At 34.1% G+C, this 15,482-nt stretch overlaps 1 protein-coding gene across 1 annotated transcript in view; it reads right to left on the bottom strand.

The window, feature by feature from the left end:
* LOC129744860 (short-chain dehydrogenase/reductase family 16C member 6) overlaps positions 1 to 11,164 on the bottom strand; it is a 110,957-nt gene extending 99,793 nt beyond the window's left edge. The window contains exon 1 of the mRNA XM_055737600.1: positions 11,022 to 11,164. The gene's annotated coding sequence lies outside the window, so the exon portion shown is untranslated. The remainder of the gene's footprint in view (positions 1 to 11,021) is intronic.
* Positions 11,165 to 15,482: the final 4,318 nt, after the last annotated feature.

The following is a 15,482-nucleotide window of genomic DNA, read 5'->3' as shown; positions in this document are numbered from 1 at the left end:
AATTGGAATAGGTTTGAACGAACTTAGTTTTCCGCCTCAAAGCAAGTAGATGTTCAAAGTTTTCAATGATAAGAGGATTTCTTATTTCAGAGCGAATTAAAAACCGTATTGCAAGTTCGAAAAATCGACATTTCAACGGGAGCATTCCTGTTAGAATTTCTAAGCTTTGCGTATGCGTTGAATGCATGCTTCCTAACGCTAATCGAAGACATCTATATTGTATCCGTTCCAGTTTTATCAGATGAGTATCGGCAGCATCTTTGAAACAAAAACTACCGTACTCTAGTACAGATAACAAAGTTGTTTTATATAAACAGATCATAGATTCAGGATGTGCGCCCCACCATGTACCGGTTATTGTTCGTAGAAAGTTTATCCTGGGTTGACATTTTTTCTTTAAATATTCAATTTGGCTTCTCCATTTACATTTTGAGTCGAAATAGACACCGAGATACTTATGCGAAGAAACCTGTGTGATAGCTTGGTTCAAGAGAGTTAAATTCAAAGTTTTTGGATTGTGTTTCCGAGAAAAGACGACAAGTCTGGTTTTTTCCGCAGAAAATTCGATGCCCAGATCAATTGCCCAGTCTGATAAACTATTCAAAGTAGCTTGAAGAGGATTTTCAATGTTTTTAGTACCAGTGATCGAAACTACTGCATCATCTGCTAGTTGTAACAGGCTACATGTACCTTTAAGACAATCATCGATGTTGTTCACGTAAATATTATAAAGAATGGGGCTTAAACAAGATCCTTGTGGAATGCCCATATAACTTACACGTTTTATATTGGTAGACCCATAACTAAAATGCATGTGCTTTTCCCATAATAAGTTGGTTATAAAGTTGTTCAACAAAGCCGAAAACCCTCGTTGGTGCAATTTTTTAGAAAGAATTGAAAGTGACACGTTATCGAACGCTCCTTTTATGTCCAAAAAGACAGAAGCCATTTCTTGTTTGCTATCAAAAGCTAAATGTGCTTGTGTTGTTAATAGCCCAAGACAATCTAAAGTACTTTTTTCCCTACGGAAACCGTATTGAGTTGGTGAAAGTAGTTGATTCCTTTCCGCGAATTCATCTAGTCGATTCAGAATCATTTTTTCTAATAGTTTTCTCAGGCATGAGAGCATAGATATTGGTCTGTAGGAATTATGGTCCGAAGTTGGTTTCCCGGGTTTCTTGATTGCGATTACTTTTACTTGTCGCCATTTATGAGGAACCAAATTGAACGAAATTAGTTTGTTATATAAATTAAGTAATCGTCTTTTAACTAGATCGGGTAAGTTTTTAAGTAAACAGAATTTAATGTTATCAATTCCAGGGGAGTTATTGTTAGACGCAAGCAGGGCCATTGAAAACTCTACCATCGAAAATTCTGGTTCGCTTGGAATCTCGGACGATTCAAAAGAAGTTAGTTTTAGAGGTGCCGAGTCTGGGCAGATCTTTTTGGCAAACTTATGTAACCACCTTTCAGAATGCTCGACTTCCTCATTTGACGGGACATGGTTTCGTAATCTCCTCGCGGTTTGCCAGAGTGTAGTCATCGCAGTGTCTTTCGACAAACCTTCAACAAAGTTCCTCCAATAACTAGATTTTTTCTTACCACAAAGTCGTTTAAGTTTGAGCTCTAAAGCTTGGTATCGGTTGAAATCGATAATAGATCCATGCTTACGGAAAACCCTGAAAGCATTAGTTTTCGATTTGTAGAGATCCGTACACTCTTTATCCCACCAGGGAGCAGATGATCGTTTTTTGAATGAGGGGAGAGGTGGTTTCGTTTGTGCATCAACAGCGCTATCGTAGATTGAAACAGCAATAAATGTATATTCTTCGAGAGGAGCCATATCCCCTGCTTCTTCTACTCGTTGTAAGACTAATTCTTTAAATCTTTGCCAATCAATATTTCGTGTTAGGTCGTAAGTCAACTCTGCTGAGTTGTCTTGCCGAGATTCCTTGTGAATCTCAATTAGGATGGGTAAGTGATCACTACCGTGTGGGTCTTGGTGAACTTTCCATGTACAATCTAAAGCTAGGGATGTAGTACAAAGAGAGAGATCTAAGCGACTAGCTCTGTTAGGAGGTCTGGAAATCCTCGTAATTTCACCAGTGTTCAGAATAGATAGATGGTATGTGTCGCAAAGATCGTAAATCATTTTAGCTCTGGTATCATCTGATGGTTCACCCCATTCCGTACCATGGGAATTGAAATCCCCTAAAATCAATCTTGGTTCAGGTAAAAATTCAGCAATGTGCGAAAGTTGTTGACTGCTAATTTTGGCAGAAGGTTTGATGTAAATGGATGCAATATAAAGGTCTTGTCCTCTTATTTGGACTTGACAAGCTACTACTTCAATATCTCGATAAATTGGGAGCTGTACTCTATGGAAAGGGTGACGCTTATGGATACCCAGCAATACCCCGCCGTAAGAATCATCTCTGTCTAATCTTATTATATTGTAACCCCGTACTGTAACAGTTGTTTGATTTGAAAGCCATGTCTCAGATAATGCAATTATGTCGCAATCTAAATTAAAAATAAGTTGGTTGAATGAATCAAGTCGAGCCATCAAACTCCTGCAATTCCATTGCAGGATTTTTACACTACTAGTTGAATGCATCTGTCTATTCATTGATATTAATCAATTCAGAGAAGAGGGGCCATTTTGAAGCAAAAGATGCGCAAATTTTTTGAACAATGGGGAACAAGTGTTTGATAAAACCAGTAATAGACTCTGGAATCTCAAATAACTGAACAATCATTTCAATTAACGACGAAAGAGTAATGAGGTTTTTCGAGCTCGGAGGAGTTGCTCCAGCTGAAGGTGTTAAAGAAGGTTCATGTAAGGAAGGACTAAAGGTTGTTTGGCGTTTAGAAAGGGTGTTGGGAAATTCTTTTTCATAGCTTGGATTGCTGGGACAAGCGGAAAAGGTATTTTTAGGGGAGTTCTTTGGATTCTTAGTAAGTTTTGCTCTGTTAGTTCTGTTAGAATAAGCTTTTGAAGTTTTTCTCCTCTTTGGAGCCTGATTTCTATTTGTTAGTACATAGTTTTCTTCCGTAGAACTGTAGCTTTCAACTACATTATCGTCGGATTCGTCAGGTAATATTTCGTAGCGATTTTGCTGCGTAGACTTCAAAATATTTGCAAATGAAAGATGAGATCGTTTAATTAAAGAATTTTTGAGTTTGGTGGAGCGTTCCTTGTACTTAGGACACTCTTTAAGGTCATGGCGATTCCCTTTACAATGAAGACATGTGGCTATATCGTTTTCGCAGCCATCATCTTTATGGGGCCCCCCGCATTTGGCGCAAACACTTTTGTTGCTACAATGTGTTACCGTATGTCCTAACTGTTGACAATTCGTACAATTCATGATTTTTTGATGAAACAACCGGACTGGTAACCGAAGTTTACCGACCGAAATGAAATCAGGCAAGGCAGAACCCGCAAAAGTAAGACGGAACGACGCAGAAGGGGTGAACTTTTTTTTATCTCCTTCAATTTCAACGGTTCCCAACTGGCGATATTCAACTATATCGACAGTTGGAAGTCCAGGTTGTTTGAAGTGACCTTTGACGCCCTTCAGGTCATCGAGTTTGAGAGAATCCTCAGTAACCACCCCATCTATCTCGACGACGTGGGCCGGTATCCAGACACGATATTTCAAAGTGAAAAATTTGTCCCTAACAATGGCGTTAGCATTTTCAGCGTTATTTACATCAACAACAAGTTTGTTGATGTTAACCCGTCGAACAGTTTCAACCCCTGCAAAACGTTTGTCCAAATCCTTCGCGATTTGAACCCGATCGAGTTTGCTCTCCCCTTTTGGTCGGAAGTAAACGACAAACTTGCTACCACTGCCATTTGGGTATTGACGAATACGAGGTTGTACGGAGGAGTGCTGATCTGCTGGTACGAGAGATGATGCTTCCGACTGAATACTCGTCGCCTTGAAAACAAATCGATTAGATTTTGGAATAGCTCCTGTAGATATCGGTTCCCGGAGAGTGTGTGTAACTTGACGATCGTTCAACAAAGTTTGCAAATGCGAAGCATTGTCTATTCTATTATTTTTTTGACCCTTCACCGGTATGAAAGGAGAATTGTTTTCATCTAAAAAGTCATCGTCGGAAGCCGAAGGAGACAGATCTGGAAGGATTTCCCTTCTCAGTCTCCATGCCAGCTGAGTCAATTTCTGGCCAACCAGCGAAAATATTCGCCAGTTTAGCCAATTATTATAGCAAATTCAATAAAAGGAATTCAATAAAAGGAGGATAAAAATAAAAAGATAAGATAATAAAGAAACAAATGTGACCGTCTGACTTGCGTTCTCAATACAGCTATCCAATTTGCCGGAGTCTTCTCGTTGCAACCACGCTCGATCCACCTTCGGGAATCCAGATCGGGAACCAGTTCCACACCTCCAGGAGAGGTCCGAAGCACTTTGGGTGATAAGAAATCCAAGCCTTCAAATGAATAAAAAAAACTCGCACCAAAACGTTTGCTATAACCACTGCTAAACAATCGAACGTGTTGATAGCTCCACGGTACGAAAGCGAATGAATTTTTTTTTTTTGTTAAGGGTCATTTTTACATTCAGGTCTATTGATTGGTTATGCAACTGTAAAGACATATTATACAAATCCAGGTACATTTTTTCATACGGCAATCAACATTTCATGTTTTTGTGGTTTCTTTTCATTTATATTATCTCAACAACAGTAGCACAAATTCAATTCTATTTTTTCATTTCGCTCACGATTCTAACAATCCCATATTTTTACCTATGGCTTCTAGCAAAAACAAAGACAAAGACAAAAAGATAGATGCTCAGTATCAGAGTATCCAGTTGACCCTTTGCCCTTCTCAATTGCGGAATCTACTAATCCTAGATGACTGTTTCGATCGAACCTTGTACGATACCTACGTGACTGAAGTGTTTTATTTCCTCCTCAAGTCTTGCCAAGCTCGATAATAAGTTCTGTAAAGTCTGCCGCAACGATATGACAATCGTCTGGGGGAGAACGAATCTCAACAGGTGGGAATCATCGAAGGGTTTTAAAGGTTTTTTTTTCTACCAACTTATCACACGCGACTCTAACTGAAGTTGATGGGTGATCAACCCTTGAGGTTCCGATTTGCATGTTAAGACCTTTTGAGACCTATCATCAGCAAGCTCGCGATAATGTTTCATTCTGGCACGCTTCCCAAGTTTGTATCGTGGTGGATAATTTTACCAATGGTAGGTTTTGCGGCTGTTTCTATGAGGAAGTAGAGAAAATATGATATTATCCAACATCATTAGTCCGGATGGGGATCGGTTGAACTCACTGCTTCCACACACGATAATGTAGTGGAATAAATACATTTCAAATTATTACGCTGGTGACATACTCGGCAGCCATCTGTTTAAATAATCGCAACTGCTTAAACAGCTTTTGGAGATAACGAAACACGCGACTACTTCATTAAATATGTGCAAGTCCCGAATTACTTTGAATTTGTACGATCTAATGAGCGACGAACCGTATGGAAAAATGGGAAGTGAGAAGCTGACTGTAATTTGCCTACATTAATGTTAATCAGACAATTCCTTTACGAATTGAATTTAAAATCAATTCTAAAACCGTTTCGCTAAATTTCTTACCAAGCTAGCTTAATGCTGTGATAATTTGAAAAATCAAAAAGTTTAAAAATCTAGAAAAGTATTTAAAACTTGATCCAAATTGACAATTTAAAAAAATAAGACAATTAATTGACAATGCTAACAACTTTGACAATTTTTGACATTTAGACAATTTTGAACAATTTGAGAATTAAAAAAATGTGGACGAATTTGATAATGTTGACAAGTTTCACAAGCCTAAAAGAGATTATTACAACAAAATGGGCAAACTGACAAATTGACAAAATTGACAAAATTGTCAAAATTGACAAAATTGACCAAATTGACAAAATTGACAAAATTGACAAAATTGACAAAATTGACAAAATTGACAAAATTGACAAAATTGACAAAATTGACAAAATTGACAAAATTGACAAAATTGACAAAATTGACAAAATTGACAAAATTGACAAAATTGACAAAATTGACAAAATTGACAAAATTGACAAATTGACAAATTGACAAAATTGACAAAATTGACAAAATTGACAAAATTGACAAAATTGACAAAATTGACACAATTGACAAAATTGACAAAATTGACAAAATTGACCAAATTGACAATATTGACAAAATTGACAAAATTGACAAAATTGACAAAATTGACAAAATTGACAAAATTGACAAAATTGACAAAATTGACAAAATTGACAAAATTGACAAAATTGACAAAATTGACAAAATTGACAAAATTGACAAAATTGACAAAATTGACAAAATTGACAAAATTGACAAAATTGACAAAATTGACAAAATTGACAAAATTGACAAAATTGACAAAATTGACAAAATTGACAAAATTGACAAAATTGACAAAATTAACAAAATTGACAAAATTGACAAATTTGACAAAATTGACAAAATTGACAAAATTGACAAAATTGACAAAATTGACAAAATTGACAAAATTGACAAAATTGACAAAATTGACAAAATTGACAAAATTGACAAAATTGACAAAATTGACAAAATTGACAAAATTGACAAAATTGACAAAATTGAGAAAACTGACAAAATTGACAAAATTGACAAAATTGACAAAATTGACAAAATTGACAAAATTGACAAAATTTACAAAATTTACAAAATTGACAAAATTGACAAAATTGGCAAAATTGCCAAATTGACAAAATTGTCAAAATTGTCAAAATTGTCAAAATTGTCAAAATTGTCAAAATTGTCAAAATTGTCAAAATTGTCAAAATTGTCAAAATTGTCAAAATTGTCAAAATTGTCAAAATTGTCAAAATTGTCAAAATTGTCAAAATTGTAGAAATTGTCAGAATTGTCAAAATTGTCAAAATAGTCAAAATTTTAAAAATTGTCAAAATTGTTAAAATTGTAGAATTTGTCAAAATTGTCAAATTTGACAAAATTGTCTAAATTGTCAAAATAATCAAAATTGTCAAAATTGTCAAAATTGTCAGAATTGTCAAAACTGTCAAAATTGTCAAAATTGACAAAATTGTCAAAATTGTCAAAATTGTCAAAATTGTCAAAATTGTCAAAATTGTCAAAATTGTCAAAATTGTCAAAATTGTCAAAATTGTCAAAATTGTCAAAATTGTCAAAATTGTCAAAATTGTCAAAATTGTCAAAATTGTCAAAATTGTCAAAATTGTCAAAATTGTCAAAATTGTCAAAATTGTAAAAATTGTCAAAATTGTCGAAATTGTCAAAATTGTCAAAATTGTCAAAATTGTCAAAATTGTCAAAATTGTCAAAATTGTCAAAATTGTCAAAATTGTCAAAATTGTCAAAATTGTCAAAATTGTCAAAATTGTCAAAATTGTCAAAATTGTCAAAATTGTCAAAATTGTCAAAATTGTCAAAATTGTCAAAATTGTCAAAATTGTCAAAATTGTCAAAATTGTCAAAATTGTCAAAATTGTCAAAATTGTCAAAATTGTCAAAATTGTCAAAATTGTCAAAATTGTCAAAATTGTCAAAATTGTCAAAATTGTCAAAATTGTCAAAATTGTCAAAATTGTCAAAATTGTCAAAATTGTCAAAATTGTCAAAATTGTCAAAATTGTCAAAATTGTCAAAATTGTCAAAATTGTCAAAATAGTCAAAATTGTCCAAACTGTCAAAATTTTCAAAATTGTCAAAATTGTCAAAATTGTGAAAATTGTCAAAATTGCCAAAATTGTCAAAATTGTCAAAATTGTCAGAATTGTCAAAATTGTCAAAATTGTCAAAATTGTCAAAATTGTCAAAATTGTCAAAATTGTCAAAATTGTCAAAATTGTCAAAATTGTCAAAATTGTCAAAATTGTCAAAATTGTCAAAATTGTCAAAATTGTCAAAATTGTCAAAATTGTCAAAATTGTCAAAATTGTCAAAATTGTCAAAATTGTCAAAATTGTCAAAATTGTCAAAATTGTCAAAATTGTCAAAATTGTCAAAATTGTCAAAATTGTCAAAGTTGTCAAAATTGTCAAAGTTGTCAAAATTGTCAAAATTGTCAAAATTGTCAAAATTGTCAAAATTGTCAAAATTGTCAAAATTGTCAAAATTGTCAAAATTGTCAAAATTGTCAAAATTGTCAAAATTGTCAAAATTGTCAAAATTGTCAAAATTGTCAAAATTGTCAAAATTGTCAAAATTGTCAAAATTGTCAAATTGTCAAAATTGTCAAAATTGTCAAAATTGTCAAAATTGTCAAAATTGTCAAAATTGTCAAAATTGTCAAAATTGTCAAAATTGTCAAAATTGTCAAAATTGTCAAAATTGTCAAAATTGTCAAAATTGTCAAAATTGTCAAAATTGTCAAAATTGTCAAAATTGTCAAAATTATCAAAATTGTCAAAATTGTCAAAGTTGTCAAAATTGTCAAAATTGTCAAAATTGTCAAAATTGTCAAAATTGTCAAAATTGTCAAAATTGTCAAAATCGTCAACATTGTCAACATTGTCAAAATTGTCAAAATTGTCAAAATTGTCAAAATTGTCGAAATTGTCAAAATTGTCGAAATTGTCAAAATTGTCAATATTGTCAATATTGTCAAAATTGTCAAAATTATCAAAATTGTCAAAATTATCAAAATTGTCAAAATTGTCAAAATTGTCAAAATTGTCAAAATTGTCAATATTGTCAAAATTGTCAAAATTGTCAAAATTGTCAAAATTGTCAAAATTGTCAAAATTGTCAAAATTGTCAAAATTGTCAAAATTGTCAAAATTGTCAAAATTGTCAAAATTGTCAAAGTTGTCAAAATTGTCAAAATTGTCAAAATTGTCAAAATTGTCAAAATTGTCAATATTGTCAATATTGTCAAAATTGTCAAAATTGTCAAAATTGTCAAAATTGTCAAAATTGTCAAAATTGTCAAAATTGTCAAAATTGTCAAAATTGTCAAAATTGTCAAAATTGTCAAAATTGTCAAAATGGTCAAAATTGTCAAAATTGTCAAAATTGTCAAAATTGTCAAAATTGTCAAAATTGTCAAAATTGTCAAAATTGTCAAAATTGTCAAAATTGTCAAAATTGTCAAAATTGTCAAAATTGTCAAAATTGTCAAAATTGTGAAAATTGTGAAAATTGTGAAAATTGTGAAAATTGTGAAAATTGTCGAAATTGTCAAAATTGTCAAAATTGTCAAAATTGTCAAAATTGTCAAAATTGTCAAAATTGTAAAAATTGTCAAAATTGTCAAAATTGTCAAAATTGTCAAAATTGTCAAAATTGTCAAAATTGTCAAAATTGTCAAAATTGTCAAAATTGTCAAAATTGTCAAAATTGTCAAAATTGTCAAAATTGTCAAAATTGTCAAAATTGTCAAAATTGTCAAAATTGTCAAAATTGTCAAAATTGTCAAAATTGTCAAAATTGTCAAAATTGTCAAAATTGTCAAAATTGTCAAAATTGTCAAAATTGTCAAAATTGTCAAAATTGTCAAAATTGTCAAAATTGCCAAAATTGTCAAAATTGTCAAAATTGTCAAAATTGTCAAAATTGTCAAAATTGTCAAAATTGTTAAAATTGTTCAAATTGTCAAATTTGTCAAATTTGTCAAAATTGTCAAAACTGTCAAAATTGCCAAAACTGTCAAAATTGTCAAAATTGTCAAAATTGTCAAAATTGTCAAAATTGTCAAAACTGTCGAAATTGCCAAAACTGTCAAAATTGTCAAAATTGTCAAAATTGTCAAAATTGTCAAAATTGTCAAAATTGTCAAAATTGTCAAAATTGTCAAAATTGAAAAAATTGCCAAAATTGCCAAAATTTGAAAACTGTCAAAATTGTCAAAACTGTCAAAATTGTCAAAATTGTCAAAATTGTCAAAATTGTCAAAATTGTCAAAATGGTCAAAATTGTCAAAATTGTCAAAATTGTCAAAATTGTCAAAATTTTCAAAATTGTCAAAATTGTCAAAATTGTCAAAATTGTCAAAATTGTCGAAATTGTCAAAATTGTCAAAATTGTCAAAATTGTCAAAATTGTCAAAATTGTCAAAATTGTCAAAATTGTCAAATTTGTCAAAATTGTCAAAATTGTCAAAATTGTCAAAATTATCAAAATTGTTAAAATTGTATAATTTTGTCAAACTGTTAGATGCATCGGGGCACTCGTTCTAGAAAGGATCTAACAAACAGTGCCTGCAGCATCGCAGAAGTAATCTCAAATTTTGGTCGAAAGTAAAAACACTAAGTTCAGACAGACGATGGAGAGAAGGGAGAGAGGGAGAGAAGAAGGGAGAGATCGAGAAAAAAACAGTTTATTCTGCCTGTCATATACAAAAGTGTGTACTTGAAATAATGCATTGTGGATGATGATGATGGCCTCACAGTACCTGTTACCTGGTGATGGCATAACGAAAACCATCCACCAGACACTGGAGAGAAAAAAAAACGGCAATAATTGCTCTTTCCAAACGACGTCTACGACGACGAGTTCGACTCCAAATTATGACAGTATGTTTTTGAATGGGTATATGGGTAGGTTCATGCCTACAATTTAACGTGAGCTTGGTTTGGTGCATTTATAAGTTTGAAATTAGACAAAAACTAGACGCATTGAAGCAGGGAGCAGAAAGTCACGGATTTTCCATTTATTGTTTTATGGTCTGTTTGCTAGAAACGTGATTTTCTAAGAGCAACTAGCGTTAGCTTGGGGAATTTGTTTTCGAATGATCCAACCGTTGGAGATATTTATAATCTGTTTGTTTATCTTCGTGAAGACAATTTTTTTTATCCTTTGAAAACACTGGTCTGGGCTTGAAAAAATAGCTTTAGTAAAGCGAAACTGGTGATGAGTTCAAGGTTGTTGACAAATTGCTTCATTATCACTCGACCATCACAACATCATCGTGATTAAAAATCCCCAATCCAAATAAAGTCATCAAAAACTTACTTCCTAGTTGATCCTGACGTTCACTGTACTCTCTGTCCACATGCCTTCTCCAGAGATCGATCAATCTTAACTGAAACGTTACTAATTATAACTCCAAGTATCGAAAATTAACGAAAAAATAGCTCAACCGTAGAAATAAATGTGTTTCCTCAATTCACCTATTTGTTTGTTATGAATATTGATCAAAACAATGCCGGCACATCGGTGACAGTTGCCAAGAGCAACTGTAACGCGCATGCTTGCCAAAAAAGGATAACAGCATGGAAAACGAGGGGTAACACGATGAAGGGAATACCGGGTGTCTATCAACAGATGAAAACAGGAAATCTGTCGTGTGACTCGTGGGAATAAAAAAACCCTTGGAATTGTAACCGTATTCTAAACTTTCTAATGTCTGATTATTGAAAATTAATTGTTATGTTTTGGTATGATGGGTTGTTTACCAACAAGTCAACGTTGGTTAAAGGCTCATAAGTTATTCCAAACAAATTTATTCATTTCGTTTTTGTTGCACATTTATGTAATCGCGCATCTAAAACCACTCTCGGTAGCTTACCTACTGAACTGGTTAAATTACTGGTAGCAAACTTTTTCGTTTCCACCTTTCCAAAACGCTGTTTCGCTGTACTTGGCAATAGAAAGCCTTAAGTGTGCTCATCTGTCATCATGTTTTGAGGCTGAGTTAGCCGCATCTCGTATTTCACTCTGAATCATTCAAATAAACTTGAAGAATGTTGAAGTACTGTAACTAGGTATTGTATTAAATTGAACATGGTTAAAATCTTTTTTCCAATATTTTATATGAAGCTTTTGCTCAAGCGAATTAAAATTGAATTCGTTTAATTTGTCTTATACATTTTGTTAAATTTTATTTGGTCGACCAAAACTTCACAAATGAAATGAATTAGGATTTGAATTAGTTTTCCCATTCACTGATTTAAAAGGTAAATGCTAGTTTTCAATAAAAATAAAACAAAAACAAAATTGATATTTATTTCAAGGTTCCTAGATACACTAGGTTCTCCGACTTTCACAGTAAGTAGGCGAGGAGTGAGCGGGGCTCTCAATGAGTTTGTTTATTTTTTGCTCAGCTTTTCTGGGGTTTGTTGGTAAACAAACTTCATGAGTTCCGTATAGTTGCATAGCCTACATAGCCAAAATGGCTGAATCGGGAATTCGTTATTCGGGAACACCTCCTGAATATATACCCACCTTGATTTATTTAACATTACATTTATTCTTGTGATGTATCACCGTGTTTAAAAAAATATTGTTGAGACTAGTGAACCTACATATAAGAGAAGCGACGTCTGAAACACAAAATTCAAATCGATACAAAAGAACTGTCAAAATCGATTCCAACCGATCCGAGAATTTGTCGCAGATCTTTTACCTTTCTTATTGAAAACTCAACCAAGGAAGGTATTGTGATTGTTCTTATAGTTCAAACAAATAATTTTAAAGCTGGTCATATGAATTTATGATTAGGTGCAATTTTTTTCAATGCTTTGGTGAATCGTGTTCCTAATTAGAAAACTATCTGATTGTTAAAGAAATTAAAGTCATTCATACCGTTTATCGCGATCCTTTGGGCATCGAGTTCAATGTTGTTTTGTTGGATTGAAGAAGCGTTCACTTTAGAGCTTGAACATTGAGCCAGAAAACAGTGCTGAGTATTTTTTTGTTCAAGATTTTGGCGATGTTGCCACATACTTTATTTTAAAGGGATCATATGTCGCTTCTCTTATATGAAGGTTCACTAGTTGAGACAAGTCCTCTTTTGGTGGTCTTTTGCCAAGGTCTTTTGCGCCGGAGAATCTACGCGGGACCATTAAGTAAGGAAGTAAGTCCTTTCTTCGCCAGGCTCGTGGCAATTCGGCTCCGGTCAGGTTCGGAATTATATCTGGAGGATGACGTGGAATACACCTCGGAGTTCTGTGGGCCGATCTGAAATAAACAACAAAGTATTATGACAAGAACCAGCACAACTAAATGATATCTAAGGAAACACTTTCCATTCTGTTCCGAATTCCATATATTGGGAAGGAAGCAAAACTTGTTCCAGACTTACAAAACAGCTAAACCTTTTATAAACGGGTTCGCCAAATAGTTACTTTTTTCGGGATGATTTGTACCGTTTTGTTAAGCTCAATCCACCTCGCTACGAGGTAAGTTTTAGCTTATTTGGATTTATCTTTTTTCTATGTGAATTGAATGTATTTAGCTCAGTTCAGGTGAACTTCCCCTCGTTCCGAGGTTAGATTTTCCTTTTTTGGATTCACCTATTTTCTCGTGAATTGTATCTTTTTTCCAGCTCGATTCAGGTAAACTTCACCTCACTTGCTATCTCGGCAAATTTTACCTTTTTATTATTTTGCGTGTATCAAAGAGTAAGCTTGCTTCATTTAGAATTGGAACAAACTTTTGCTCATATTGTTACACTTCTGGTGGACGGATTTGGAAGTGCTCTGCGCCCACGTGCCGGGAATTTTATCAGCTTCACGTATGTATTTTGGACATTTCGTAAATCGACTCTACTTTGTAAACAATGAACATGGAATCCAGAATAAGGGAACAAATTGTGATCAGTTATTTGGAAAATCCACTGTGGTCTGCATCGAAAGCTAGCTAAACAGCTGAAATTGCCTAGAAATACCGTATGGCGCGTTATCAAACGGTATAAGGGAACATTGATGACGATTTAGTAGCCTCAAGCCAATTGTCGGAGGGTAACTGTCGACCGAAAACTACGTGGAAAGAATTTGAAGACGATTAAGAGAAATTCCAATCTGTCGGACCGTGATTTGGCCAGAAAATTCGGTGCTGCCCATAGTAACGCGAGGATAATTCGACTCTTAACAAACAGCCAAATCGGACCAGCCAAAATCACATGTCAAAAATTTCACTTGGCAACGGCTCTGGGGAAAATTTACACGAAAATTTATTATTCGGCAATTGCAGCTGTTGCAAAAAAACGAAATTAAATGTTATTGAGTTAGGCAAAAAATGTATAAAAGCCCCCTTCTTCCCTATTCGTCCCCCACACTAAACATAATTTTCACTTAAATGGTGAGTGACATTTGTATAGGAAATAAAGCATGTAGAAATAAATTAAACCAAAGTTGTACACTAAAAGATTGGCAACACGGTAAACATGAAATGAGAGTCGGCCGGCAGTCGGCAACATGCGTGAGCGTCGAGTAACAAGAGAAAAGAATTGTGTAGAGTTCTGAAAAAGAGAGTGGAATGCGTTTTGAAATGAAAGGCGAGATCAGTTTATAGACTAACTTTATGAGAGGCGGATCGCGTCGATCTCTTGTGTGAAAAAATATGAATTGGAATGAAAGAAAATGGCGGTAATTACGGTCGGTTTCGACAATGGCACGGTCGGTTGAACTACGCGGTTAGTTTTGTTCGTGAATCGAAAGCTGTGAAATAGGACAGTGTTTTTATGAGTGAGCCACCGCTTTTTTTTATATTAGCAATGTGACGGAGTCTGTTTGACAGTGTTTGTTCGCCATTCCGATTTGTTAGTTGTTGGAGTGCCACGATAAACGGGATATTGAGGAATGTTTTCACGGCTTGTTTATCTCAAACGGATTGGATTTGATTGGACGAGTTTGTTGTTAGAAATCGTTCATTGGCAAGTGAGGATTGCTAGTGATGGTTGGTCTGAACAGATTATGGTCAACTGGCGTTTGAAGTAGTTGAGTGAGGTTTTACAGTTAAAATTCTGGAACACTTTTTTTTTGGGGTTCGACAATAAAAGTACGTGCACTTGTGGATTCTAAGACCCTGAGGCGATGCATTGAACATGAGCTTTACAGTACAAACCCCTGAAGGGGCAGTACCGTGAGATAGAAAGTACAAACCCCTGAGAGGGGCAGTACCATGAATAGAAAGTACAAACCCCTGAGAGAGGCAGTACCATGAATAGAAAGTACAAACCCCTGAGAGGGGCAGTACCGTGAGATAGAAGGTGCAAACCCCTGAGAGGGGCAGTACCATGAATAGAAAGTACAAACCCCTGAGAGAGGCAGTACCATGAATAGAAAGTACAAACCCCTGAGAGGGGCAGTACCGTGAGATAGAAGGTGCAAACCCCTGAGAGGGGCAGTACTCAGAGATGGAGGGTACAAACCCCTGAGAGGGGCAGTAGCGTAAGTGGAAGCTCCTGAGAGGGCCAGTACAGTGAAGAGGGAGGTACAAACCTCTGAGTAGGGTAGTATTATGCAAACTGAAAACGATGTTTTGAAAAACGTAGTGCACACTAAAAAAAAGGGTTTAAGTTTGAAAAAAAAAAGGAAAAAAATGTGATGAATTAAAAATATCCTGATAGAATGGAGGAGCAATAAATTAAAAAAAGGGAAAGATAGAAAATAGGAAACACAATGGAAAGTTAGATTTCAAAGATATATTAAAAAATAAAATGAAACGATACAGGGAGAGGAAATGTCCAGT

Source organism: Uranotaenia lowii, chromosome 2, assembly GCF_029784155.1.
Source record: "Uranotaenia lowii strain MFRU-FL chromosome 2, ASM2978415v1, whole genome shotgun sequence".
NCBI lineage: Eukaryota > Metazoa > Arthropoda > Insecta > Diptera > Culicidae > Uranotaenia > Uranotaenia lowii.
Note: the sequence above shows the minus strand (reverse complement) of the source record. Positions and strands in the feature narration are given on the sequence as shown.